The sequence below is a fragment of the Lactuca virosa genome, chromosome 9 (assembly GCF_052849685.1).
Source record: "Lactuca virosa cultivar CGN04683 chromosome 9, Lactuca_virosa_CGN04683_v6, whole genome shotgun sequence".
Lineage (NCBI taxonomy): Eukaryota > Viridiplantae > Streptophyta > Magnoliopsida > Asterales > Asteraceae > Lactuca > Lactuca virosa.
This window is the reverse complement of record NC_136434.1, coordinates 169,967,702-169,974,033: the sequence shown is the minus strand read 5'-3', so window position 1 is coordinate 169,974,033 and position 6,332 is coordinate 169,967,702.

The following is a 6,332-nucleotide window of genomic DNA, read 5'->3' as shown; positions in this document are numbered from 1 at the left end:
TTTTGACTTTATTTTTAATATTATTATTTTTAACAGACCGGGACAGGAAATCCGTTAAAAATTCATAACTTCTTCATCCGACGTCCGTTTTTGTCTGTCTTTTTTACCGTTGTACTACTATTGATGAGACCTTCAATTCTCGTTTAGGTTGTGTTGGCTAAAAATATGTCGATCTTTATTTCGAGTTTTTAGCTGTATACTGCTATACTGACACTTAGAAAAATCATAACTTCCACATACGAAGTCAGATTTTGATGTTCTTTTCATGAAAGTTCTCAGTTTAGAATAATCTACAACTTTCATTTAGATTTTTATGGCTAAAAAGCATTTTATTGAAAATTCACTTTTTATACTGAACAGTGTTTTGCCGGTTTTGTCGCGGATCTTCGATTGGTCATAACTTCTTCGTTATAACTCGGATTTTAGTGTTCTTTATATTTTTGGAAACCTTGTTACAATCTCTACCCTTTGTTCATCCCAATCGAGATTGTTTAATACTTTATTTTTGAGGGTCAATTATGTAAATATACATAATATGCTAAAATTTCTCTTTATTATTTTAAAAAGAACTACAAATTGACCTACATTATTACATAGGTTTGAAATAACGGTTTGTTACAGATAGCTCGAGGAGTCGTCAGGGCAGCAACTAGGGATTTTTTCTGCAAGATTCAACATTTGAGGTGAGTTTCCTCACCAGGCTATTACGGGTCTAAGGCACCAATGCCGACCCTTGTTGATATGTTAGGATGCCAGGAGTCTGCGTGACCCTTGCATGTGTTATGTGTTGCTATGTATACTGGGCGGGGCTCGATGTTAGGCGAGGCCTGAAGACTGGAACATATGCTAGAGTTTATGATCATTATGTGTATTAGCATGATTATGTGATATTGATTGTATGTGTATTGCGGGTGATGCCCAATGACAGGCGAGGCCTGAGAATAACAGATCTGTATACCGAGCGGGGCTCGATGTCGGGCGGGGCCTAATGCCGGGCGAGGCCCGAGGTCGGGCGGGGGCCCAATATGTGATTTATTATGTATGTTATGGGGTATGTTGGGGAACTCACTAAGATTTGTGCTTACAGTTTTCAGTTTATGTTTCAGGTACTTCCGCTTGCAAAGGGAAGAGCTCGGGTTGACTGCATCACACAGACCATTGGGATTCCACATATGATGTTTTACTCTGATTTTAGATGATATTTTATACATTGGTTATTTGAGATGTATGGATGATGTTTGGAAATACTATTTTATCTATTTTAAAAATGAAATTTTTGGGACCATATTTTAGGATGCTACAAGTTGGTATCAGAGCCTTGGTTTGAGGGATTCGGGCACACTCTTGGGTGTGTCTGAACTCAAATTTAGGATTTGGTAGAATTTTCAAAATAAAAGCGTTTTATAAAAAAGATTTCTAAAAGAGATAAAGGGTGTGGTGCATGCAATTGACCGAGCTCAAGTAAGTTTTCCCAAAATACCTATACATGTTAATTGATATGCTTGAATATGTGAATCGCATGCTAGTTAGGGCTAAGGATCTTGTTAGGCGTGTCAAACCAACAAATAATGGGATAAAATAATATTAATAAAGCTCAAGTCACTGCTATTTCTTATACTAAAGATAGTATAGAGTAAGCAGGGTCGGTCCACAGGAATACAGGACTTCTTATCTTGCCATATTCTCACACATAATACAAATAATATTAAAATGGGGGATTGTGTTTGAACTTGAATTAAACTTCATAAATAAGAAAGATTGATAACAAAACGCAGTAAAAGAAGTACATTTCCGATTCTGACTCTTATACATGTATTATGTTGAAAGATGTAATATGATTATAACTCATGTTCAATCTAGGTTGGTAAGTTAGATATTAATAAACTCTAATATCCAAATTGGCAAAAGTATTTTATTCAAAACAAGCTCTTCAAATAAAACTTCATTTAATTGATTCAATTCAAATAAGTTCTTGCATCAAATCATTAAATGACATTAAGTTTTTGCACTAATTACCAACAATGTTTAACATTCCTCTTAAGCTTGGGAATATAAACATTTAATCTTTGATTGCACTAATTTTGATCTAATTACAACCAAGTAAGTGTGTGTTACTAACATCAAATCATAAAACATATACGAATTTCATAATTTGATTAACTAGATTGATAAGAACCCTAGTTCATTGATCAAGTGAAAAAGAGAACTAACCAAACACATGATTAAGATCAAATCAAAGATTACTAGATGTTAAACACAAATCAAGTTCAAATTACAACCTAACAACACATACTTAAGAATTCAGATTCGGAAATGATAATGAAATCAACCACACATGACTAGGTTAAACTACAAATCAAACAAGTTCAAACTTCAAATTGACTTACAAAAAGGAAATTAAAGTGTTTCCAAGTGTTAATCTACTTCCAAAAGCTCTGAAAATCTCCTTCTCCCTGTCCAAAATCCGACCTCCCCTCCAACAAAACTGATTGTCCCCATTAAATGAGAGTAAAACTACTTTAAAAACTGTCGAGACGTTTACACGGCCCGTGTAAATTAAAGGGTGCCATTTACACGACCGTGTAAACAAGAAAAGAAGAATACTCTTGCATATGCGTTTACACGGCCCGTGTAAAATATAAGCCATCATTTACACGGCCGTGTAAATGTCTGAAAGGCTCAAATCTTCATTTCTTCATTCTCTCTCTCTTCAATGCTCCAAAACTTCTGAAACTTCGTTTCCAACTCTTTTTAACTTCCTCCATCAAGATCCAACCTTCAAAAGTCCCTGAAATATCATAAAAGTGTGTGAATGGAATTGCATCATGAAAAATCCCAAAAAATATGCAAAATGCATGAGTTTAAACCTAAATGCAATGCACTTTTATGAACTAAAACTACAAAATGAATGCATGAATATGCATCTAACAAATCTCCCCAAGCTTGAACCTTTCTTATCCTCAAGAAAGAGCAAGAAGATTTAAACTAGAGAAAATAAAATAGAATAGAAGAAAAGAAAATTAAAGTTAAAACTATTTGAAACTTAATGCATGAAATCAAAACAAACATGAAAAGATCCAACCCAATTACCCTGTTTTGTACCATAGTTGAGAATGTACCTGTCATGCCTTGAGTTAACTTGGCTTTAGTCTCAAAATATTATATGATAATAGAAATAAGACTTTGGCCACTCCCTAATACAACTCAACAGAATCAAAGATCACAACACTAATTCCCTTTCAATATCATCAAGTCAATTATTGGAACAAATTATGGTCTTACTCTCGTGAAATTATATGTGACAAAACATGCTCAACCATCTTTGTTTCATAAAATATAACAATGCTCGATTCCAGCTATTTGTTGATCAACAACAATCTTTTTCTTAAAAATCTTTTCTAAAAATTCCTTAATATTTACCCAAATTGGTTACAAACTTCAAACCACTTACACCAGTCAAAGTAGTTAACATTCAGTCCAATGTCATAAGTTCAAATCCAAGTCCAAGGGAATCTTTTGGCAGCCAAATATTTTTCCTAAACATAATATTCAATTAAACTATAAACACAACTATATACAAACTTCTTAATTATATTTTTTTACAAATAAAGCTCATGGCTTTCTTTGAAATCCGTGTAACGGGCTTCCAACCAACACATCCAAATCAAATGACCTTAGTGTGTTAGATTTAAAGAGATCCCTCGGGTTTACTTGCCCGAACCTCAAAGGCCACAGATTAGCTTTATTTGCTATTATTATGTTCATGACTTTCTATGGAACCCATGTAACGAATTTTCAACTCAATCAGTCCCAAACAATTTAGCTTTAGGCGATTAGGTGTAAAACACCCCTCAGAGTTTACTTGTTCGAATCCCAAAGGTCACAGATTAACTTAATAATAGTTTTTTTTTTTTTTTTTTTTTTTTTTTTTTTTTTTTTTTTTTTAAGTAACACAAATACAAATATCTAAGTTAACACATAACACTCTTATTAATTAATTAATTTATTTATTTGGCCAATTTCTTTATATTTTCGTCCTTGACTTTTCTATTGTGGGACATCTCACGGTCTATTACCGTGAGGACTTCTAAGACATTTTTCAGGGGACTAAAGGTTAACATGCAAAGACCCGTAAGTATAGTTGAAAGCTATGTCCCCAAGCAGGGTATATAAAAGGGAATGAGTAGAAACGACTTTTAGAGCGCTGGAAGGCTCGGAACATTGAGATTTTGTATTCTTTTTATGAACTTTTGAATTTGGCATTTTAAGTTCAATTGAGCATTACTACTCATAAGACCGGTCATATGTCCCAAAGAATTAACTCATACCTGCTGTTATGCTCCAATGTTGACAATCTTGTCACTTTCTGTTTTGCACAAGTAGCTTCGGGAGGTGTGTTCGTGTGCGATTAACTTGCTTTTAGATTTTCAATAAAAAGAGCAAGTCTAATCTCAAGGCACATGACTCATTTACCAGCTCAACTGTTTCGAAAAGATTCGGTTGCTTGGGATTGGATCTCTTTTTTTTATTTTTTTATTTTTTTTTCATTTTAAAAAATGACAAAGAAAAATAATGCAATGCAATATGTACAAAATTACATGCAACCTACATGCAACGGGATAATACATGGATGGATGGATGCCCCTCCCCAAGCTTAAAATAAGCATCGTCCTCGATGCTTGGAGAGAGGCATAGCCGGCCTATTGAGGACCGGGCGGTGGATATGGAGGGAACTGTGAAGGATAATCTGCAGGATAGTATGGAGGCCATTGGGGTTGGGAGGATGATGATTGCTGCTGCTGTGTGGGGAGCACAAGAACTCGATGGATATCGCTCATCAAATGATGAACGTTGCGGTTATGCTGCTCTTGAGCGATCCATCTCTGATCCTGCTCAGCCCATCGCAGTTCTTGTTGGGCCCAACGCTCTTCTTGCAAGTTACGGTAGTCCTGAAATTCAGAAGTGATTTCAGCGACACCCGTATAAATTTCTCCGACTTCCTGCTGTATGCTCTTGTAACGGTAGTTCAAGCGTGCAAACTCGCCCATGTAAAGATTGTGTTCAGGAAAAGGAATGGGGCGAGATGAGCTAGAGGCACCAGCAGTAGGAGCAGGAGGAGTAGAAGTGGTGGTTGAAGGTCTACGGGCAGCAGTAACACCCAAGTTGGATTGGAGGTGCCAATTGGTAGAAGGGATGTCATTGGCCAAGACTAATATCTTCTTATTTCGGTTATCGACGCGTAAATATTCTTTACCATCGACTGTCCAATGAACATCCCCATTGGGATCGCGGTGAAAGAGATGCATGATTTCCAAAACCTCAAGTGATAAACGAGTGCGGCCCGGAATTATATTGGTTGGATTGTTGGGTAGATGGAGGCCAAGATGTTCAGCTATAATAGATACCATGCCTCCACAATGTAGCTGGCCACCATTGCTCAGGGCATTTCTGAGCATTTTCTGAACTACCCAACACCCAAAATGAGGGACTTCCTCGGGCTTGTTAATCATGCACCACAAAACTTCTAATTCTTTTTTGTTTGCTTTGCTAATCTCTTCTTGAGGAAATAAGAGAGAAGCAATAATCCGGTGGGTGACCTTCAGAACCGGATGAATAATGCTAGAAGCTTTTGCTGTGCCTGACTGAAACTCATCTTCACAAGAGATAGTTCTCCAAAACGTTCCACACTCGCGCTCAAATACAGCATTTCTTCTTCCTTTTGCTGTATATACATCTCTTTTCGCTTTTGGGGCACCAATAATATCACAGAGAGTATCAGCATGAATTCTATGTGATTGATTGAGCAAACGGAAAGTGAGGATGTGTGTTTGGTAATCGAAAGTGATGGATGACAAGAATTCCAACATAGGTGTTTGATAACTGACTGCATGTAGATTCAATAGCCCTTCCCAACCAATGTTCTTGAAGAGCTTGTGGACACCTTTATAGATATGAAGGTCTTTGAGGGCTTGGATGTCCACAAATTTTTGAGCCGCCATTACTCTTCCAATAAGGCTTGCATACAAAATGTTTTGTTGATTGGTCTAAAAAATAAGACCAAATTCATATGGGTTTTCCATTGGATGTTGGTCTTGTTCATCATTAGACTCTTGACCACCCATATGTGAGGTCCCAATTCTAGCCCTTTTTCCACGGGAGGCCATGGTCAAATTGGATTCAACAAAGTTTTGCACACAATGTAGGACAATTTAAACTCAAGAGTATGCACAAAAATAAACAACAATATCACCAAAATCACCCCAAAATCTAAGTATATGCACAAGTAAAGAGTTGGAACAATTATACCAATTTGTGCTTGAAAATGGTGGTAG